This window comes from Pelodiscus sinensis, chromosome 6, assembly GCF_049634645.1.
Source record: "Pelodiscus sinensis isolate JC-2024 chromosome 6, ASM4963464v1, whole genome shotgun sequence".
In the NCBI taxonomy this organism is placed as follows: domain Eukaryota; kingdom Metazoa; phylum Chordata; order Testudines; family Trionychidae; genus Pelodiscus; species Pelodiscus sinensis.
The window spans coordinates 118,384,206-118,408,710 of record NC_134716.1 but is presented as its reverse complement, the minus strand read 5'-3'; the positions used below and the strand labels follow the sequence as shown (position 1 = coordinate 118,408,710).

Here is a 24,505-nt window from a genome sequence, read left to right as displayed (position 1 = left end):
GTATCCACATCCACACCAACGGATACCAAGCAGATAGCTGCAGATTTGCAGAGCCTGTAGAGCTCTAAACGTAATTCCATAAGTACTTGAGCAGGAAATTGACTGATTTGTCAACAAAATGGAATTTTCTTGTTCATTTTTTTATCGTTGCTAATAGACAAGTAGATTGGGGCCTGATACAAAATGTGGATTTAGGTTTGGATCTGTATTTTAACATGCATACTCCAGGAACTGGAGGTATTCAGTTTTGGGCTACCATTTTGGCCCATTGCAGATAAAAGGCTTAACTGATGTAGGTCAAATGATCTCAAAATCTTCCGTTTTGGAGATATCTGGTCAAACCCATCTTTTAATGAAACAACATCTTCCGGGATTGAATCAGAGTATATCTAGTTATACATTTTCTTGTTCACATTCCATATTCTAATGAAGTCACATTCCAATGGGTCTGACATGCCAGTGCTAGTGATGGCAGGGTGAGGCATTACATCACTTGTAATATTAAATGTCTGCCATTGCAAGGGAAATTTGAGAAACTGACTATACGAGCCAAATTCTGCTCTTGCTTATGTGGGTGTAAATCTGGAGTAACTCCTCTGAAGTCCTGATTCTAGTCTCACACTGGTTTGATTCTATGGTAGCTCCATCGTGTTCCCCTTGCTCTGAACAGGAAGAACAGACTTTCTGCCCTAGAGATGTTGCTTGGAAGTGGATCTAAACCAGAGCTGAAACTTGTAAAATATTTTATGTCTGTACTTGGGTGCGGGGGGCAAGGTAGGGGGATGAAAAGCCCTATAAAGTACTCCTGAAATTGACATGCAATGTAAGTATCCGATATTATTATAGTATTATTTCATCTGGTACAAAATTATCCACTTTGAGCTATGGCATTATTTGCATTGCAAGTGACTTATTACATATATAGTACCTGGTTTTTCCACAAGGAGAGTTTCCTTCTGAAGGGCAGCACAGCTCGTAATTACACAGTTAATTTGAACAGATTTATTTTTGTCTTGCCTTTTTGTATCAGATGCATACTGCTCATGGTGCAAGCGTGCACATGCACGCGCATGCACGCGCACACACACAAACATGCACACACAAAAGCTGCTACTGTTTGAATAAAAGGAAAACCTTTGTAAGTCAGACCTATAATATATGTCGTTCTGATCACCTCCATTAGGCTACGTCTAGACAGCAGCGCTATTTTGGGATACCAGAAGTATCCCGAAATAGCTATTCTGTGTCTTTAAATGCACCTGTTATTTCAAAGTGTATTCTGGTGTCCCTGTAACCCTCATTCCACAAGGATTAACGGACGTTTCAAAATAAGCTATTTCGAAATTACATTGACATAAGCTACGCAATTTGCATAGCACAAATTGCGTAGCTTATTTCGAGGTAAGGGTGCAGTGTAGACACACCTTTAGAGGGTAAGGGGCACACATGCAGTGCCAGTTTGCTGTATGGCTACAATATTTTCCACACAAGGATGTAACATGTTGGCAGACGTTAGTTTATTTAGCTTCACAAATCCTCCGTGAGGTAGGTCAGTATTATCAGTCCCTCATCAGAGCTGTCACCGAGAAATAGTCTGTGTCTTTACCAAAGCAACCCTTTAAACAGAGCCAGGAATTGAACCTTTAGTCTTCTTTTCAGCCACTGCATTCACTCCCACCTCACCTAGACATGCTGTTCCTAAAGTGTTTCCTGATGTTAGCCCCTCTCAGGAGGGAGCGTTGGTCTGGAAGGGCCAGCAAATGTTTGTGCAGTTGGGTGATGTACCTGATGGGTTTACTGCACAGCACACTGTAGTGTAGGGTTGGGATTAGTCAGCGGAGAGTGCTGTGTAGGCCCCTGGGATCACTTAGCACGGACTAAGCCACAAGTAGAATATCTTTCACAATTAGTTTCATGAGCTTTTATTCCCCAAAGCAAGATGAAGATTTTTGTTGACATGAACTCTGCTTTCCTCTCCCAGTCAGACATTTCTTGTGTTTCAGAGGCAAAAAATGTACTTGAGGAGATTCAAGTGACCTGTTGTGATTTAAGCACTGCGCTTTCTTCCTTCTTTCTTAGGCTGACTCAAATGGGGCCCAAGCTCAGGGTGAACAATTACCGTCTTAAAGGGACGGTGTCAAGATCTTTAGCCCAGAATTGCAACAGTCTGTGGTAAAGACATCTAAGTGCTCAGAGGAAATACAGCCTCATTCCAATCCTCTGCAGTGTTGCCTCTCGTTGTCAGTTTTTGTCCTGAACTAACTATGAATGCTGTACATATTTTACATCCTAGGCACAAATAAAAGCATGTGCATGTGTTTGTGGAGGTAGCAGAGTTGGATAATGCATTAGCCTTCTACCTTCAGATCACAAGAGAAAATGGGTCAGATTCATCCCTGTTGTAAGACCTTTGACCACCGTGGGATTATACTGAGGAAGAATTAGGCCCCATGAGTTTGGCTTCTGTCTCATCCTTCCCTAATTTATTAACATCATTTAAAAAAATCCAGTGTAAGGACTGATGATTTTGCTGGAATGATGGACTGTTGCTGCTCCAGGCCTGGAGCTCAATTTGGGGCCAGACTGACTGAGGGGCTGTGTCAGTGCTCTGTACAGGCTCACAACAGGAGCGAGGAGTGGGGTTGTTAGTCTGAAGTGATGTATCTGTGCATGGGTGTCTAGGCACTAAGAGGAATACTAAGGGGTGAGAATGGGGGGAGGGGAGGGAGAATTGCAGTCAGACCTAGCAAAACAAATTACACTTAAAAGCCTCCTCACCCCTCAAGAAAAACTTGGTGCAGGGCAAGGAGTGAGCAGGTGCCAGGTTTTATTGGTCTATTGGCCTTTTGGTGCCGAACTATGCATGTAAGATGGCATTTGTAGAAGGTCTTAGGGGTGGTCTGACTCCATTCCCACTGTGAAACTTCAGTTGACTTCACTGAGAGTAAAATCCAGCCATTGCTGAGTGCTTTTGAAACTCTCACTCTTAAGCTACAGCTGCCTTTTTTTTAAATGGCTGCCTACTGTGATTCTTTCAAAAAGAGTTTTCCAGCATTTGTTCCAAGGGGCCTTGCACAGACAGGTTTCAAGGGATGAATTTGTTCAGCCTTGCAAGAAAAAAAAAGTCAGTTGAGAGGTGACTTAATCATGCTTTACAACTTCTTGATGGGTTCACACGAGGATCTAGGATAAGGCTCATTCATACCACAAAGTAAAAGAGTCACATGAGGTCAGGAATTAAAACTGAGGGGGAGCTTTAGGCTGGATTGCAAGCAGGGATTTTTATTTCAAAGGTGGATGATCAATAGGTGAAAAAGCTGCCAGGGAGCTAGGTAGCATAAAGCAATCGAAGCTCATGAGAGCTACTACTCGGAGAGACACACTCTAGAGATCTGCCCAGAGAATGGTAGAGAGCCAAGCTTTGGAGTTCTGTTCTTGGCTCTGACACTGCCATCCTGTGTGACTTTGGACAAGTCATGGCACTTCTGTGCCTCAGTCTTTCCATCTGTAAAATAGAGCTAATAATATCAGCCTCACAGGGATGAATTTATTAATGGCTCTGGAAGATGAAGGTGCTGATTATTATTCTGGAAATGCTTATATCTCTAAGAAGCATGGTAGAAGTGTTGTGTGGTAAGAGCTGAGAAAGGTTGGCGCTCTAGGGCTCTTTATCTTCAGATACTCCCTGCTGCTCTGTATCCTTAAAAACATGAGAGTAAAGGATGTGTAGCAATGTCCGGGCCACTCCTGCTCCTGTTGAAGTAAGTGCAAGGTCTACTATTGACTGCAAGAGTCACTCTGGCCACCTGGGAAAAACATTTTTCATTATCGCATCTCACACATTGCAAATAGGTTTTGTGTTGTTTTATAGGAAATGTATTATGCAGGTGATTAATATGAGAATTTGAAATGAAATTCTTAGTGCAGGACTGAAGTTCTTCATAAAACTTTGTTTCCAGTTCAGTTGTGATCAGAAAAGTTCAGTTAGGATCAAAACAGCACCTTCTTATTCACTGGACCTTATTTTTGTGGATATTGAGGTTTTATCTCATTCCTCTGCAGATAAAACCAAGTTTTTGCTCCTATTAGAACTGTGGAGATAAAACTGATCTGGAAAACCCTGCTGGGTTCTACTCTACTTTATGCATGGCCAGCAAAATTGTCCCCTACGTTCTGATTGCAGAATCTCTTTTGACAATGATACTTTGCGTCCACGCAGCCTCTTTCCTCCAAGGATCTCCAAGTACTTTACAAACACCATAGTAGAGAAACATACCTTTTTACTAGATACTGTCAGAAAAAGGGGGTTTCAATTTTTGCAGAAAATTTCAGGTTTTTTGAAAATGTCAGCCAAAAAAGGGAGTTACGGTTTTTCAATGAAAATTTGCAATGCTCTGTGGAAAGCAGACACTTTTCTTTTTGCTTAATTGAAAACTCAATTTTCTGTTCTCCTCCCCCCCCCCCCCAAAAAAGGTGTAGACAAAATTTTGACCAGGCCTAGCTATTATACCGATTTTTATCAGTGGCTAGTTTAACACATAAGTCAGGAGGTAGCCCAAGACCAACACTGTATCAATGGCTGATTTAACAATAGAACCCAGTTATTTTGGTACCTCATCAAGTTAGTCTGGCCTTCAGATTAACTTCGTATGTGCAATTTTCCAGTCTTCATCTTCCTGATCCAAGATTTAGTTTGTAATGCTGGCAGGTACAGGACCAATGTCGCTGTGCTGTCTCACAGCAGCAGAGAATTTGGCTCATAATGTTTATTTTAGTGGGCAAATCAGATCTGAAGTAATTGAAAGGGAATGAATATGAGATGCTGTGATGCTATTTTAACAGTCATTTTAATGAACATGACTGCACTTCTAAATTGACTTCGCTATTTTTTTTTAATTACAAAAATGAAAGGGCTGCCTTCAGGTTGGAGCTGGTAGCTGAGTGCTTTTATAAGAACATATTTTGTGGAGGGCAAAGGGATAATATTTACAAAGCATGTAGGCAACAACACAATAATTGTGCCGACAGGGTAAGTGGATGATCTTACCATCTGAATTACAGGGTTCTTAGTTGCTTTGATGGATGCTTTAGCGTTTTTGTTTTTTCAAAATGTATGTTTTTAAAAAAAATGTCACTGAAATGGTAGAGTCAAAATCAGGATTTGTTATTCTATGCTAGAATATTCTATGCTAGAATACCTGGGACCTGATTTTGATCACACTGCAGTTGAGTGACTCCTGTTTTACAATGCAATGCAATACAATGCAATGACCCTCTAACTTTTCTTGTTATAGTGGTTAATTTTAAGGAGAATTTCTCCATGCTCCTATATAAAATCACAGCCTGATGCTGTGCTGATCTGATATAAAGCTATGTCCCGTGCTGTATTGATGCACTTTTCAGTTTGAAGTCATCAAGTTAAAGCCACTGTTTCCACTTTGATGCTCCTCTCTGGTGTTATGCACATAAGAGCAGTTCCATTCCTCCATCAACATGTGGCACTAGCTCTTTCTACCTTCTGTATAATAGGGAGTCAAAACCCATTCCCCTCATGCTGGTTAACTAAAGTTCAACCATGCCTTTAGGGTGGCAAAATGCTCAGCTTTTAAAGGGCTATACCAGAATTCCCATCTCTGAACAGTGTGGCTGGGATCATGTAGCTGCAACATCTCTGAAGACCATGTCTCTCTGGCTGCAGAGTTGCAAGTTGCCCCAGGACTTGGGGACAGTTGGGGTTGTAAACAAGGCAAGCAGAGTTAACCCCTTTAGGGTTTAATCACACTTAATCTGCACATGTCAGTTACACCTAGGATGGGAGAGTGAACTGCAGCAACGCTTTGATTGGATGCGAAGGGAGCACATGGCTCTCACAGTCAGTGTTGTGGGCAATCAGCACGCACCTCAGTTCATGTGCTGTTGTTTTATGTCTGTGTCATTCTAGTCATACCGCGAGGAAAAAACGACACGCACGAAAACCAGCGGAATCTGGCAACCCCGCAGCTGGGCAAGAGTAAACAAAATGCGTGGCAGACCACACATCAAACCCCTATGGGCAGCAGGTTGCCCAACACTGCTCTACAATCCCTCCTCCATCATCGACTCAGTGGTGATAAGCATCAGCCAGCAGGAATCATATCATCATAGCATACTAGAACTGGAAGAAACAAAATACAGGACGATGTAGCACTTTAAAGACTAACAAGATGGTTTGTTAGATGATGAGCTTTCGTGGGCCAGACCCACTTCCTCAGATCAAATAGTGGAAGAAAATAGTCACAGCCATATATACCAAAGGATACAATTAAAAAAAATGAACACATATGAAAAGGACATATCACATTTCAGAACAGAAGGGGGATGCGGGGGGAAGGAAGGTAAATGTCTGTGAGTTAATGATATTAGAGGTGGGGAAAGGTAGATGTCTATCACACAGCTACATTTCTATCACTAGAACTGGAAGAGACCTCAAGAGCTCATCAAGTCCAGTCTACTGCCCTCATGGCAGGACCAAGCACTGTCTAGATCAGGGGTGTCCAACCAGTTAGAGATGAAGAGCCAAAATAGTGGGGGATAGAGTGCAAAGAGCCTCGTATTATGTATTTATTTTTATATATCTATATATTGAAAGATAGATAGATAAAGTACACAAAAAGTAGTGATAAAAATAACATTACAGGATGTTTCGGACAAAAACCAATAATAAAGTCTTTAGTCACTTAAAAAATTCACAGCCAGTCCATAGATCTTCAGAGAACTTGACAAGGAACAAACATCAAATTTAAAAAAACCCAACTCTTTAAAAATACAGTAATATTTTCTCACTTAAAAAAAAAAAAAAAAAAAAAAAGGAAAAAAAAAAAGCATCCCCACCATGTATTTTAAATTTAACACTACTGCCCTATTATGTCCTGTTAGTTATTTAAAATTAAACTGAACTGAGAAGTAAATTAGCACAATTTGAAGTGCCTGTTTCACTCCAGCTTGTTGATCTCTGGTATGGTTTCCTCATTTTTTTTTTACTTATGAAGATTATGGCTTTTTTATAGTTCTAAAAATCCAGGTCTGTCCCAGACTGCAAATATGACAGGTTCAAAAACAATAAGGGAGCGACTCATATCTCAGAATAATTGCTTCAGCCTGGCAAACAGTAGCCTTTGAAGTTTCTTTAAAGAATCACAGTGTAAACCAGCAAAAGTGACGAGGAGTCCTGTGGCACCTTATAGACTCACAGATTTATTGGAGCTTAAGCTTTCATGGGCAAAGACCCACTTTGTCAGATGCATGTAAACCAGGTATAAGCTGATACTATTTTTTAGCTGGAATTTAAATATGACATCTGTGTTGGCTGCCTTATTCTGCATCCATGAAGACTTTGAGTTTAAGGTACTTCAGCCTCCCCCCACTCTAACCCAGTGCCCCACTCCTCTCCCCCAGAGCCAGGTACCTCCAGCCTCCCGCTCTAACCTAATCCTCTTCCTCTCCCTCAGAACCAGGCATTCCCAGCCCCCCTCTCTAATCCAATGCCTCCCCCCTCCCCCAGAGCCAGGCATTTCCAGACTCCAAGCTCTAACCCAATGCCCTCCTCCTCTCCAGAACCAGGCCTCCCCACCCCCCCGCTCTAACCCAATCCCCCTTCTCTCCTCTCCCCGACAGCCAGGCAACCCTCTGCTCTAACCCAATCCCGTCCCCTCCCACAGAGCCAAGCACCTCCCCTCCACTCTAACCTAATGCCTGGGTCCCAGAGCCGCCGCTGCTGCCACGCACTTCTCCCTCCAGGCCATGCGCAGAGCGGCCGTCCGTGAGCAGTCTGGGCGCTCGGCTCAGAAGCAGCAGGAGCCGCTTTTCCTTAATCAAAGGGCCACATGCAGCTCGAGAGCCGTGGGTTGGTCACCCCTGGTCTAGATCATACCTGATAATGTCTGTCTAACCTGCTCTTTGATATCTCCAGTGATGGAGATTCCACAACCTCCCTAGGCAATTTATTCCAGTGTTTAACCACCCTGACAGTTAGGAAGTTTTCCTGCTGTCCAACCTGAATCTCCCTTGCTGCAGTTTAAGCCCATTGCTTCTTGTTCTATCCTCAGAGGCCAAGGAGAACAGTTTCCTCCCCTCCTCTTTGTAACATCCTTTTAGATACTTAAAAGTTGCTATCACGTCTCCTCTCAGTCTTCTCTCTTCCAAACTCAACAAGCCCAATTCTTTCACTCTTCCCTCATAGGTTATGCTTTCTAGACTTTTAACTCATTTTGTTGATCTTATCTGGACCCTCTCCAATTTCTCCACAGCTTTCTTGAAACGTGGTGCCCAGAACTGGACACAGTACTCCAATTGAAGCCTAATTAGCGCAAAGTAGAGCAGAAGAAAGGCTTATCTTGAAAGACTTTCCCTTGGCATCAGCCCAATTCTCTTACTGAGAATTCCCCCCAAAACCATGAGGTGCAGTGGCCTTTGGTGGCGTAGGAAGGTGCCGTTTGAACATCCCTTAGCCAGGGAAGAATTCAACAGAAAATACATGTTTTTTCCCACCTGAGACTGCAGATGCTCAGACGTGAGGCATGTCACTCTGAACCTGCCACTGAACACTCAGCAAATCTAGGGGAGCAGCCAGATCTTTTCTGAGTGTGAAGGGCAGCATGGGCGAAAAGCTAGAGATGAGCGGGGGAAGTAGAAAAAATGGACATTTGCAGCTGGCATGACAGTGTGTTGCAAGAAACAGAGCGGGCTGGAAAATGGGACTTTCTTTTAAAAAAATATAGGCTTCCCGCTTTTGCTGCAAAAGTTTTAATTTTGAAATTGACTCAGATCCAGTGATAAATGTTAATAGTAATATCACACTCATGCTGTTTATTATTCATATCATTTCACTGCTTATTTCTGGAATACTAGCCACCGTCAAGATCAAAGCAGTGTTGGATAGATGCTGTGCAAACACATAGTAAGAGACAGTCCTTGCTCATAAGGTCATAAATTCTAAATAGACAAGGGAGATAAATAGAGCTCTGCATGGATACAGAATGGGTATCTGCATCCGCATTTGCAAAAATGATCTGCAGATATCCTCTACGGGTGTGGATACTCCTAGATATAAAGCAGATATCTGTACATTTGCAGGATTCTGAATACAAAATTGGTATCTGTTTCCATGGTTGTGGCTATCCGTATCAACCCAAGGATATATAGTGGATATCTGTGGATTTGCAAGGCTCTGGAGACAAAGGATGTGGAGGAGGAAACAAAGGTGCTGCATCACATAGCTGGCTAGTCTTTTTTTTATCTGTCTTTGTACAGCATCTAGTACAATGATGTTCTAGTCCAGGACTAGGTAATGGTGCAACTATGGTAATACAAATGATACACTGCAGTAATACAAATAATCATAAGCCAGGAGTAGAATTCAGGTCGCCTGACTCTCAGTCCAGTGATCTAGCTACTAGACCATACAGCCTCTTACACATTGACTTATTTCTTTTTTCTGTGCAGCAGCCAACCATAGTAGAAAGAAAAAAATCTCTAACCTCCATTACAAAATGAAGTACAGATATATAATAGTATTGCAGGGAGTAAGACTGGAAAGCTGAGACTGAAGGGCCCAGCTGAAATCCATTTCTCTTGTTTTGTCTTTCAATTGATACTCAGACAGATTTGTCACAGGTCGGAATCATTTCAGATGAGATTTCTTGGCAGATGAATGGACTTTTTGAATCAATTCTGCAATCCCCTGTGTCAGCAGGGTGCCAATCATTGAATGCCGGAGCTAACTGAACTGCCCCGTTTTTCTCTCAGGATCATTAGGAGGTTATAGACTGTTCATTATATGGAAGTTGAATCTAGCTGCCTGTTAATGGAATCAAGCTACTTGACCTTAAAGCTGTGATTGATATTTAATTTGAAGTTGCTATGGTCTCCGAACACTGGCAACGGAAAGAGCCATGCAGAAACTGAGCTCCAAAGACACTGAAATTAAACTAAATTAACTAAATTAAAGTAATTGACAAAGTCCTTGGGACAGAGAGGTTACATTCAGAGCTAAAGGCAGTGTATCTTTCTCCTTAAATCCATTGCATATCCTACATGAGGGGCTGTAACTGCTTGCATACCAGAGTGATCAGAGTGATATAATTGGTCAGTCTTTGGGTTTACTGCAAATTGGTCAGTCTTTGGGTTTATTGCAAATTTACTGTAAATTATACAGTAATAGCCCCATGTCTCTCTGTTTGGGATATTTTACCATGTTATGTAAAGGCCCACAACCAGTAATCTATTTGTCCTTACAGCACCCTGTAGGGAAGTGTTGTTCATGGGTGGCGGGTGAAGGCCCAGCTGGGAAAGAAACCCCAGCCCTGCTCCTTCTGCCCCATCCCTGGAGCCCATCCCTGCCTACCCCCGTCCAATCAGTCCTACTCTGTAATCACCAGGATCTCCTTTAGGGCCTTTTAAAAAAAATCAGTGTTGTATTGACTACCTTCCAGTCATCTGGTACAGAGACCAATTTCAGTGATAGGCATGCTCAAAGCCACCTGACTCCTGATGCTCCACATAGTAACAGGCTACTTCTCCTGGGAGGCCTGGGAGAGGTACCTAGTGCCAGACCTGAAGGCCCAGACCTATGTGAGTTATGCTCTTTAGTACCTTTGTGGCTCTCACTCTAAAACATTACTCCTCTCCTGTGTATTTTACTTCTAGCTAGCTTAGACTGCTTCCCACTGATCATACCAGCTTCTGAGAATCCTTTTCTGAGTCCAGTCTGCACTGAGAAGTTATATCAGCCTAATGTATCAGTCAGTGGCATGGAAAACTCACACCCCTGACGGCTTTAGCTATGCAACATCCACCCCTGGTGCAGAAGCAGCCACATCAACAGAAGAGGGCTTCTGCCAGTAAAGCTAAATTTGGGGAAGATGGCATTCTTTCGCTGACAGAAAAGCCCCTTTCTGCTGATATGGGGTGGTCTGCACTATGGGGCTACTCATCGCAAAAACATACTCTTTGGCATGTCTCTCTCTTCACACAATGCACAAGGTGCCTACCTCAGAATGTCACTAGGTAGCAGGACACCTGGGAGCTGCAACATCAAAGCCCCCTTTGTGAATCAAGGCCTGAGGGACTGAGACACCCAAGCTTGTGGCAGAAGTCTACAGCAGAACAAGGGACTGAAGCTAGCTCTCCAGTGTCCTACACTAGCACCCTAAGCACCCATGCCCTCCTTCCTTCCACCTAGTGGCACCAAGGCCACTTACAGAGAGAATGAGTCTGCTCTACAGCCTTACCTGAGAGCTGGCTGACTTTTAGCTCATGCACTAAGCTCCCAGCTTAGATTCTGCCTGTTGGGGGGGGTGGGGGGGGGGGGGGGGTGCACATGCATTTTCATGTGCTTGCAGCATGAGTCCTCTTACATCTGAGGCTGCAGAAGCAACAGGTGGTTGGGAAGCAATGCCAGGATGGATGCACCGCTGCACTGGGTGAAACAACTCCTGGCATAAGTTTGTAATATGCTCTGGGATCTTTCAGGCAGAAAGTCTCTAGGGGAGATCCTATGTCTGCAGAAATTGCTTCAGCATTGAAGTGTTCAATACTTGTAGAAAAACATAACTCGGAGTCTCTAACTGCTATCATCGTGGGGAAACCACTAGATGGCATGAAGGCACCAGTAGCCTTCCCATGTGACGTGCTGCCCACGAAAGCTCATGATACCATCTATTTGTTTTGTTAGTCTTTAAAGTGCTACTGGACTATCTGTTGTTTTTTAAGTTTAATATTGTGTATGTTAGCGCTAAGGGTATCCAGACCCTGGCTGTTGGTATGCGCCCCTCTGTCATGAGTACTGTGTTGGCATGATCTGGCTGGCGCACCTAGACATTAGTCAGTTCTGTAGATCAGAGTATGGAGCTATTTATCCATCGTTCAGTCAAAACTTTACCTTCTCCAAGTGACGGATGTTTTCCTTCTTATGTAGGTCAGTCAAGCTAGTTCCTAAATGTATGGAAATTGTTGTCTTCCCACTCATCGCCAAGACTTGGTATGGTAGCCAACTCAATACCAACAACCTAATGTTTGTTGTGAAACAGAAGGAGACTGAACAGAGTGAGATGGGTCTGGGGCAGAAAGACCATGTCCCTGGCTCTGCCACTATGTTGGGGTATGTCTACACTACCACCCTCGTTCGAACTAGGGTGGTTAATGTAGGCAACCGGAGTTGCAAATGAAGCCCGGGATTTGAATTTCCCGGGCTTCATTTGCATGTTGCCAGGCGCCGCCATTTTTAAATGCCGGCTAGTTCGGACTCCGTGCCCGCAGCTACACGCGGCACAGACTAGGTAGTTCGGATTAGGCTTCCTATTCCGAACTACCTGTACACCTCGTTCCACAATATGAGGGGCTTATGAAAAAGGAAAAAAAAACCTGACTCCATTTCACATTTTATCAAAATCAGTTGATAAATAAAGGTGATGGGGGGGAAAAAAGAAGATCCTCTCTACAGATATTTTCATTCAAATGTGACAAAAATATACACATCTGGCTACATAAATACCCAGACCCTTCACTAATTGTTCATTATCGAGAGGTGGGAGGCCAGTACTGAGAGAAAATGATAACTGCACTTGTAAAATTAGGATTTCTCTGAGCAAGTTGGCTATCTATGTCCTAAAACAGACTTTTATTGGCCAGCTGCTACTGGTAAAATTCTGAGCATGCTTTTATAACTTATTTAAATACATAAATAATCTCGCTGCCAATAAAATCATGGGACAATATGAGGTCGGAGATGGCAGTGTCGTGAAGCAATCCTGCCAAGCTCATACTCCTATGGGACTGGTACTTGAAGTGACATCATGTATAGCGTCCCCCTGAGTGGTAATAGCTGAAGGCTGCCATCTTTTGTTTATGGTCTGGCAACCTCAGTCATGTATTTCACCTAAGTTTCTTCATTTTTAAAAAATGTTGGTGTGTTCTGTCTTTCTTTGAGCTGTACATCCGTACCATTGTGTACTGAGCTTTCTGCTTCATGGGCTATCCATATGTCACATGATTGAGTTTTCAGGTGATTGTTTTTTGGACTTGGGTCGAGTGAATCCTGAGGAGAATAAATTTGTGCTGCCTTCCCCCCGTCAGTTTTGGAAACCTTCAGGCTGTGTCTACACTGGGCCACTTATTCCGGAAAAGCAGCCGCTTTTCCGGAATAAGCTGCGAGCTGTCTACACTGGCCCCTTGAATTTCCGGAAAAGCCGTGACGATTTACTGTAAGAAATCAGCTGCTTTTCCGGAAAAACTATGCTGCTCCCGCTCAGGCAAAAGTCCTTTTTCCGGAAAACTGTTCTGGAAAAGGGCCAGTGTAGATAGCACAGTAGTCTTTTCTGGAAAAAAGCCCCGATCGCAAAAATGATGATCGAGGCTTTTTTCTGGAAAAGCGCGTCTACATTGGCCATGGACGCTTTTCCGGAAAAAGGGCTAAAACTGTTCCGTTTTAAGCATTTCCGGAAAAAGGTGCCAGTGTAGACACAGCCCCTCTGTACTTTTCTAGGATGGCAAAAGACAATTTATAGTGAAAATTTTATAGTGAAAATTAAATTGGAATAAACACTTGTGATTATATTTTATATAGAGTCCGGATAAGCTTTTTATTTCCCTAAAAAAACACAAAACCCACCAACAGTGTTTCATTTATTCATAAGAAAAAAAGGATAATTTTCCTCATTCATAGTGTAAAACAGATCATATATCCTCTTGTTCTCCTATGAGAACATAAAGCTGTCGTGATTAGTTATTCAATATCCTTTCTGAGAAACTAATAATTTCATTTTTTTTATGGTATGAGGCCACTTACACTTGAATAGTTTAGGGCCTCAGAATGTCATAATCCGGCCCTGGCAGAACTCCTGGTTCCAACCTTGGTGCAGGAATCAAAATCTCAAAAATATTAAATAAATTCACAAATGAAACAGAAAGGTCATAACAGTACAAGGCAGGTGGCCATGTACGGCAGCTACAAACCTCTATTAAACATCAACCAAAGATTAACCTATCGACTATAAAAGGCAAAGAGCTATCACAATTGCCAGGCTTTGAATTCCTATGGTCACGTATTCAGACAATCCGCTTCTGAAAACTGACCCTGACTACCTTCCAAAAGGAGGAACTTCAGGAAAAGCCACTTCAAGGGGAAGGGTCACATGGTATGAGAAATGTATCAAGCCATGTCTACACTAGATGGAAAATTGCTGTTGTGATCAATTTCGTGGGTCTTATAAAGCAGGGGTGGGAAACCTTTCTTGGGTCGGGGGGGGGGGGGGGTGCTGACCCACAGAAAAATTAGTGGGGGCCACACACAAGAGAAAAAAAAACCCCAAAAAACCACAACAAAACCCTTTACTGACATGGCCCCGACTGAGAAGAGAGACACTCCCAAAATCCCCCCCATGCACCAGAGCCTCAGGGGGCCCAGGCTAGTCAATTTTGTGTGTTCCAGCCCTGCGGAGGGTTGGCATGGAGGGACAGGGCGGGTGCACCAGTGTGGACTCCTCAATACTGGGGAGAGAGTTCTAAGCTTTGGGGGCCGGATTCAGGCAAACCAGGGGGCACACCCAACCTGTGGACCTTAGGTTCCTCATCCCTGGAGTAAGGGAAGCCTATGGGAGTGTTTGCTTCCATCGGCCTCCCGCTGTGGAGATGGTGGAGAAACTTGAAACAAGGTACATCGACTCCAGCTACATAATTAACATAGCTGAAGTTGCGTATCTTGATGTGACCTTCTTTAGCGTAAACCTGTCCGAAGTAAATTTGGAAGAGCAAGGGATCATGGGTATAGCAATTTCTGGAAGGGCTAGGATTGGTGAAATGAGTTCCGCCAGTTTGTCCCGAAAGAATCCTGCCTATTGAAATCCTGGCATGGTGGGCGGAGCTCACCACCACAAAAGACGTACCTCCTGACGTTGAGGGAGGAGCCACAGGATTGGCAGACTAGAACTAAGAGTGTAGCGTAGGCCCTTATCAATGGCAGGTTGAAACTTTCTAATGTTTGTTGGCAGGGGCTCCAGGTAGGTCACACAAGCTGTTGAGATAAGCTAATGACCTGCTTGGATATCTATGGAGTGAGCCATTTGTAGCAGCATGTTTCAATCTGGAATGAATATTTTCCTTTTGTTTTGCTGCCTTGGTTCGCCGCATCCTTGCAAGGAGGGCATAATAACCTCAGGCGCGGAGCTTGCTCTTTCTTTTAAACCAGAACTCAAGGGCTTCCCCTAAACCAGGATGGGATCCAAAACTTGCACTCAGCACAAATGCGCTACACTGGCTCACCTTTCTCCAGTCAGTTGCTTTGGTTCCTACAGGGCTGCTTGTGTGACTGAGGTGAGTGGGATCAGGCCTTTGGAGTGAATCATAGAGCTGGAAGAGCCCTCAGGAGGTCACTAAGTCCAGCCCCCTGCCCAAAGCAGGACCAATCCCAACCCAAAGCAGGACCATATTGCAACTGGCTTTCCTACTCTGACGAGCAGAGAGTTGGGCTTTAGAGCTGTCTTCAGAAAGCGTCACCTTGTGCTTTCCATTCAAATCCCTGCCTGTTCGCCAGTGAGGGGGAGGGCAGAGGCATTTGGTGCCACATCCTTGGGTCCAGCAGTGATGGCAGAATTTCCTCTAAGCCAGGAAAGATGTTTCACACAGATGGAGGGGGTGGGGGAGTACAAATGAGCAAGAGAAGGATCTGAACCCGAACCAGGCCTCTCCAAACTTTGAAGCAATTCATACTATTGTTTATTTGTGTTATATCCAGAACAGAATTTCATGGCTGGTCCTTAACTCCATGGCAGAACCCAAACTTTGTCGGCATTTAGATTTGTATCCAACCGTTGCCCTATCTCTGCACCTGAATGAGTGATATTGAGCAATCCGGGCATCTCTGTATCATCCCAATGTAATGGATGGGGAAAGAGAGGCAAAGAGACTTTGCCATAGTCACACAGTGAGTCTGAGTCAAGATTAGTGCCTGGCTCAGAAACCAAACTGTCTCTCTAGTTGTTATTGTTTATTGAGTGCGCAAGCCATGCAGCTGTTTCTGTACAAATCTATCGATTGACTCTCTTGCTGTTTCAATTAGAGCACGGTCCAGCAAGCAGTGATGGAATATCCTGAGCAGGTACAAGTGTGAGACAGTGTAGCATCCTAGCAGAAGTCCTCCTTCAGAAAGGGGCTGTATGTAAGAATTCTCCAAAGAAGGATTTTTAAGTAGGAGAAAGGAGGTCATTTTGTGCACAAGATCATTTAATTACTACTTTTACCAGTGATGGAAGGAAGTAATAGCATTTGGATCCAGCTGTGGATTTCAAATCCTTGTACCTTGGTGGTGGTTGGATTCAAGGATTAGCTTTGGACCATCACAGACTAGCCACAGAATTCAGAGCGGGATCAAAGGTCAGATTCAGAATGCCCCAAGTTTGGTGTTTTTCATTTCAAGGCTTTGGTTTTGTGCCCACCTCCAGCTTGCACAGAGGTTTGAGTTGGCATGCCTACAGCACTTTCTATCCAAGTACTATTATCACTAATAATAGTGGTAATTAATGTGTGCATGGTTGTAGGAGTGTCATTAAAGGTCTCGTTAGAGCTTCAGCAGTGCCAACTGGCCTTTCAAGCACTGCACAGCAAACCAAATGTCAGAAAACCATTTATTGAATTCCCCTTCTAAAACAACTGGTAGCAGCTTACTGCTGCTTGTCAAATTCTGAAACATTCACAGGCACAAGTCAGCACATTTTATGTTCCCAGGGGTATGGCAGGGAAAGGACTAAGATCTAATGCTTCCCCTTTGTGTGTGTGCTTCTTCACTTTATTGTGTCATTCTGTGAAGGCAGGTTTGCTAAAAAGTTTCTCTCTCATTCCTGAAACTTTTTCAAGTGTAGGATGAAATCCCTTCCCTTAGTTTATTTTTCTGTAGCTCACTTGGAGAAAGACAATAAGGATAAAGTGGTTGAGACACAGGCCATGTCGACACTAGGAAACTATTTTGAAATAACAAAATTTCACTTAATAATTCCCGATTTCACAAAATCTAAATAGCGTGTCCCCACTATGGGGAAGCCTCGAAATTAGTCTGAGGCAGGCTCCGTTAATATGGATACACTACCTCGACTTAGAGCCACAGGAAGCACTGGGGAGCAATTAGTTTGAATTATTCAGGGAAGTAGTATTTTGAAATAGCAGCCCCGGAGCGTCCACACTCATGCTATTTTGAAATAACTCTTTTGAAATAAGCATTATTCTCTGAGAAAAGCAGGAGTACAGATTTAAAAAATAAGCGGACCTTTATTTTGAAATAACAGATGGTAATGTGAACTCTTTGCTTATTAATTCAACCTAAGGGAGGTTCTTTCAAAATAACTCCCTAGTGTAGACCAGGGTACAGTAAACTATATCCCATGCTTGAAAATGCACTTAATACCTTTGTGCTCTGTATACCCCAAGATACATTCCTGTGATGTTCACTATCTTTTCTAAGCACATTATTTAAAACAGAACCAAAAGAATGTTCTTGTCACTTAGTTCCATGGAGGTTTAGCCCAACTAATAATTATTAATAGAAAGAAGAAGAAGAAAAAAAGACAGAAAGATAAACAGGTTGTCCAAAAGGCAGGGTATTGTGATTAATAAACTGAGCAGCCATGAAGAGACACAGGGTATGAGCAGTATTTTACATGGATGGGTCAGAGCATGCTGGTTCCAACCAATCCTCATGCAGTTTTTGTAGCACTTTATATGTTAATTGGAGAAATATGTATGATTGTTGAGAGAACATTTCTGAGCTCTGGAGTTTTGCCTTGCATTCTGCAAAAGCTTTGTTCAATGTTTTCATTCATTGGTTTGTTATTTACAGGCTGATGTCATGCTGCAAATAGGAAACTGTTAGAATGAGTGCATGGAAGAGATTGGCCATACAGGCAGAATGACTGGTCGATAGCCAGATCTTCAAAACTGGCTTGCAAATTGGCGCACTCACATTTATGCACATGTGCTTTGGAGGTGTTCATTTTGGGGCCTATAGAATGTGGGTTGATGTACATAGTTGACATTTGAGTGAGCAAATCATGTCCAACTGTGTGCAAATCTTAGTCTGGGGATGTGCAAAAGGGGCTTGCCCAAAAAATTATGCATGCAAGTTTAGGTGCTGAAAACGGTGTTGTCCTGAGAACACTCCCCTGCAAGCGTTGATGTAAAAGACTGATGAATGCAGTGGGAATGCATGCCACTGGTAGAGAGCAGGAGGGGAAGAAAGTCAAGCCATTCATTTAAAACATCTGTTGTTTAGGGGGCTGGCTAGCTCAGGGATTTAGTAGCGTGATCTGGAATTTCTGAATCTCTCGGTGGCTGCTTTAAATCAGGAGCGGCTGAAAGCTGTTACCTTCTGATGCTAAAATGAATTGAGGTTCTTGTTTCCACAGCAAACAGGTGTCCAAATCAAAAATCTGTAGCCTGACTGGAAGCCATCTCATCAAACACAACCATGACTGAATTGCATGCTGTCTGAACTACCTTTTGGCCTTGGGAGTGGTTGTTAATTTTGGAACTTGGACTCTCAGGGTGAAATGTTGGCTCTGCTGAAGACTCTCCCGTTAATGTCAATAGGGCCAAGTTTTCACCCCTGGATTAACACAAGCTGCTGATCAGCTAGAAATGCTGCTGAGGTGATTTTTCAAAGAGACAGGTATAGTCTCTGTGTACTTTCACGTTGGGGAGTATACAGCCGGTCCCTGAGTTGTGAACGGTCGACTTACGACCGTTTGCAGTTACGACTGAAACTGTCATAAATGGCGGACCCCGAGTTACGAACGCGATTCGCGCTTCCGAACAGTGCAGTCGTGTGTAACTCAATGGGGTCTGATTTACAAACAAACCGAGTTACGACCAATTGCTTGGTCCGTAACCGATTCGTAAGTTGGAGAGAGGCTGTAATTTCCAGCTCATGAACATGTATGCAGTGTTAGCTATGATTGAAGTATGATAGGAGTGTTATGCTGTGGGAAGGGCAGTGACACACAGAATACCGGTAAATAATATAAATCCCTCCAGATTATGATGGAGGTCTGTCAATTGGACTATGTGAATAAGCTTACATGGCTGCCATATCTATTCTGTCAGTAAAGAGATTTCAATCTGTTGGTACCTGTCCGTTCAGTCCACTTTTTAAAAAACCCTTCTCTAAACTGCACACTTGGGGGGAAATTTGTTATATCCACAAACTGAAAAATTAGTTAAGAAAGAGTTCATCTTCCTGGTGTGTTTCAAAGGAGTATAATTTCAAGGGCCAGATACTCAGCGAGCATAGATAACATGGTTCCCCTGAACAGAGAACATAGCTCCCCTGAAGTCTATGCAGCAGTGCCAAAGTTTCTCAGCTGAGGTTCTGCCTGATAATGCTAGGAAATCTGGAAATGAACAGTTAAAGGATTCACTCCATTCTGTTAAAAGCTGATAAAAAGTGCACTGCAAATAATCCTCTCTCTGAAGCCCAATTTTTATTGGTCCTTTAAGGCCTATGAATAATGCTGCATGTTCTTGTGTGCCACCTACTGGCAAACTACTGTTCACTGACTCAATACTCAGTACCGAGTTCTGGTTTAAAACTGGAAATGATGTTTTTGTAGGAAATTCTGACACATACAACTTGGTTCCAAATTAGAATGGAAAAAACAACATTCCAAAATCTCCCCTGGAAGAAAAATTCCAAAATATTTCAATTGAGGAACAGTGAAATATTTTGATTGATTTGGGGTCAAGTTGAATATTATAATAATATGTATATTAAAATACTATAATAATATAATAATAAATACAGTATTACTATAATATTAACAAGAATAGTTTACTATATAAATAAACAAAATTAATCTAAACATTTTGTCATTGCCAATTCTAAATATTACTGACATTCCCATGGGAAAAGTAGAGAAATCAGCATAGTCTATAGGATTGAAAATGGTCTCATTGAACTTTGTTTAACCATATATACAGACCTCTCCTTTTGTAGAACACTCTTGTAACATGATTCCCAGTGCCAAAGAATCCTTTATCACTTTATCTCATTGTTCCCAATTTACACTGCTCAAAATTAACTTCATGCCTATGCTTGATCTTCAATGGAAACATGCTGTGAGAGTGGACTATCAGTTTTATACATTGTCTATTACATAAATAATAAAGATTTAGAAAGGAATTAAATCCTCCAGACATTTTTAGAATTCTATACATTCTGTGGTCAAGGTAGAATATTGTTACACATGTCAATGAAATGATTGGTCGGTGTTAGGACCTATGTTGACTGTAGAGGACCAGTGTGTTATGAGACTGCCCCATTTACCGCTTTGTATTTTAACTTGTTGTGTAGCAATGAATGTTTAATCCCTATCGTATGTTATGACTTAGCATGTGCTAGTATTTAGCATGTGCTAGTGTTTATAGTACTTGTACTGGTATAGTACTGATTCTTTGCATAGAAAATGGGATTCTAGGATCTTGTAGTCATATGTTGTGAATGTTGCACTGATGTTTATACATTCTAGGACACACGATGATTTTATATTGAGATCTTGGACACAAGCAGGTGCCTGTGAAGTTCTCAGTGGAGGGAATCAACTGAATTCCTAACTGTACATTTCTAGACATGACTGCTAGTCCATGCCCCCCATAAATTGGGTGTACTTGATACAGAAGATACTGAGGGTGATAAACAAGCCAGGGGACCCTTCCCCCAATGCACTCCATCCCTGGGGAAAATAGTGTTGGCTGTCCGGCTGCTCCAAGAGTAGGCAGGACTCAAGCAGTACAGTCACTTTCCTGAGTAGAACCACAGTAGCTATCAGAGGGTCAGTGGACACTGTCCCTGAGCAACCTTCCCATAGCTCAGGTAGGATATAGCGTCACTGTTAGAGGAGGAGCTGGAGACTGACTTGTCCATGACTTTCAGTGACTCAGTTTAGCGATGTGGAGCAGAGTTTGCTTATCTGATACATGGGCATCAGACCTAGTCCCTAGGGTAATCTGAAGTGGAAATAACTGTTTGCATAGCACAATGAGATAATAATTGTGAGGCCAAAGGACTAGATCAGCTAGTCTGAGTTGCTGCATAACACAGGCCAAAGAATTTCACTCATGTACCTAAACATTGAGCCCAATTACAGTAAAACTTCAGTGGTCCGGCATCCAATGGTCCGGCACTCCTGATGGTCCAGCACCATCTGGAACCCGGAAGTGCTCCGGGCAGCCGGACAATTGGAGCTGCTCTGCCCCCGGCTTCCCCGATTCGGCCGCTGCTGAAACTGACCAGCGGCTGACTCGGAGAAGCCGGGGGCAGAGCAGCTGGAGTGCTGCCGGGTTGGTCCCATAGCGTTGCCCCTCAGCGCTGCGGGACCAACCTGGCAGCACCCCAGCTGCTCTGCCTCAGGCATCCCCAAGTCAGCCGCTGCTGAAACTGACCAGCGGCTGACTCCAGGAAGCCTGGGGCAGAGCAGCTGGGGTGCTGCCGAGTTGGTCCCGCAGCGCCGAGGGGCGCATCCCCCCCACTGCACCCCAGACCGCTCATAGCCCCCCCTTCCTGTAGTCTGGCATATCTGATAATCCGGGTTACACTAAGCACTTATAACTAATTGCCATTGTGGGTGGTTATGGCTCTATACTAAGTTTGGTTATTCACAATAGCCTGCTGGATGCTCATCAGACTTTTTTCATGGAGACTGGTTTGGTTTGTGTTTTTGGCACAATTCTCAGAATTTCCTAAATGAAATGGCAATGCTGTTGTAAAAGACACTGAAATCTAGAGAGAATGACTTCCCACCCTGAACCTCACACCTCCATGTGTACTGACTGTTGCAGAATCTCCCCTCTGTACTCAGTTTCCTGTTTTGTAACTTGAAGTAAATGGGCATATCAACGATATAGCATCCATGGGTATGTCTGTTATGGGTACTTTTATGCAATATAATCTCCCATTTCAGATCACTGAATGAATTTGGGCTTTCTTATAAGGATACATTTACAGATAGTTTGCAAAAGATTAAGATGTGATTAATGGATGTTATAAAATAGTATTAATCAGTACTAAAGTTCGACAGATTGCTTGCAACACACTTGCTGATGTATTAAGCCCCATATATAGCCTATATTATTCATATCTGTAATGTACTGCTAACTCTAGTAATCATTATTAATGTATGACATAATCAATATTAATTTATAACTACAGGTTAAAACTCTATAATCTGATACCCTCAGGACCCAGCTGGTACCAACCCAGAGAATTTGCCGGACTATAGGAGGTCAATATAGTTTATATATCACCAACACTTCCACTGCTTATGGGGCTCTTAGAAGATATTTAGGGGTAAATTAGAGCTAAATTACAGCACAGAACACTGAGAGCCTGTAAACAAACTTTATGGGACAACAGGAAACTTGGCCACACACATAAGTGGACATCCAGCTAACTAAAAACATGCTGGACCACAGGTGCAGCCTGACCCGAGGGTACTGGATTAGAAAGATTCAACTTGTATTTCTAAATAGAAGCTTCATATAAAATGTGAGTGTTTCTAGGATAACAAACCCAAACTGGAGTGAAATCACAGTCTCTCATGGTTGCTGACTTCCTAGTGTAACCTGGCAATAGTTTTGTTTAAAGACTTCCAAGCTACATAGCATCTCTGACTCAATCAGCTTTGCCTAGACTGGTGCTTTAAGAAACAACCTTCAGAATATAGCTGTAATGACTGTAGCTGTCTATGCCAGTCTTATCTGGGCTTTTTTATTTATTTACTTGTGGAGTGGGGGAGATTTTGAGTTGGAGTTTAAACAACAGCAAAGGGCCAATATCAAGATATGTAGCAGACTTCTTTGAAGCTGCCAGCTCCCATCGGGTCTGCCTTTCCAATCTGAGCAGATTGTGAGAGACAAATGAAGATCTTTTGCAGCTCCAAAATCTGTCTGTGACTGTGTCCTGTGAGTCAGAACTCACCAGAAGCTGCCATTTCCCCATCCTCTGTGAGTGTGATCTAACAGAGATGTATAAATAGGACTTCAACTCCCTCCACCCTCCCTCACTATGGTCATGCACACTCAGCACTCTCGCTCACCCACAGGCTGCTAATGTCTCCTTACACTGGCCATGGTTCTTTATCCAAGGGGGGAAAATATCACATGCATCATGGGCAGTTTTAACAATATAAAATGGATTTTTGTTTTCCTTTCAAATGCATCCCAGTGGCAGTGTTCCTTGGGCTGCATTTATTATAACTTCTTTGGGATGCTTATTTTCAATTAAAAACTAAGGGCCTGGTCATGAAACTCTTACTCATACGAATAGCCCTTCTCAGCGTAGCGCCATTGCATTCAAAAGAATTGTTCATGTGGACTAACCTGAATTTTGGACTTCATTTCTTTTTGGAAGCTTGAAACACCTATGTCTGTGTTGGGAATATTAGCTATGGATTTTACATCACAAGCACTGATGATTTTTTTTTTAAATATGCACGTTATGCATCCCATAATTTTATGAACACTGTGAATAGAATATTGGTGGTTTAAAACAAACAAAAGGAAGTTTTTCATCACTCAGTGCACGGTCAACCTGTGGAACTCCTTGGCAGAGGATGTGGTGAAGGCTAGAACTTTAACAGGGTTCAAAAAAGAGCTAGATAGATCCATGGAAGTTAGGTCCTTCAGTGGCTAATAGTCAGGATGGGTAGGAATGGTATCCCTAGCCTCTGTTTCTCTGGAAGTCGGTGATAGGAGAGCGATCATGTGAGGATAAACTGTTGTGATACCTCCCTCTGGGGCATCTGGTATTGGCCACTGTCGGCAGAAAGGATGGACTTTAGTCTGACCCAGTATGGCCGTTCTTATGTTTTTATGGTGCATGGTAATAAAATGTGCATATTGTTCTTTCCGTGTAAATGTTGGCATATGGAAAAACTTGACACAGTCTCAAGTTTGCATATGCACAATCAGACTGGGAGTGGCTAGCTCACTACAAAAAGTAATTGTCCTCCTTTTGGCATTCTCATTTTCTCATCAGTTGTTGGGAGTGGGCCTCATCCACCCTGCTCAAATTGGCTTTGTTAGCACTGGTCTTCCGCATAGTTAGCGCTCCCATCTTTTCGTGTGTATATGTCCATGCCAAACTGAAGCTTCCACTCCATGCATCTGATGAAGTGGGCTTCAGCCCAGGGAACCTTATGCCCAAATAAATTCATTAGTCTTCAAGGTACCACAGGACTCCTCCTTGGAATATGGAGGAGTACATGGATTTGAGCCTGCAAAACCTGAGTAATCCCATTGACTTCAGTGAGAGAAGGGTTGTAGAACTGAAGCATGTACTAGCACTATTAATCAAACTGTCTCACGGTGCTTTGTAAACATCCATTAATTAGTCCTCACAAAATCCTCCTTAGTTAAGTATTTCTTCATTTAACAGGTGGGGAAATTGAGGCACAGAGCAGTTACTTGCCTCAGGGGGACACAGTCAATCAGA

At 42.9% G+C, this 24,505-nt stretch overlaps 1 protein-coding gene across 2 annotated transcripts in view; it reads left to right on the top strand.

Annotated features, from left to right (window-relative positions):
• The window catches only part of ARK2C (arkadia (RNF111) C-terminal like ring finger ubiquitin ligase 2C), a 112,854-nt gene that overhangs the window by 49,867 nt on the left and 38,482 nt on the right, over positions 1–24,505 (top strand). The window lies entirely within an intron of this gene.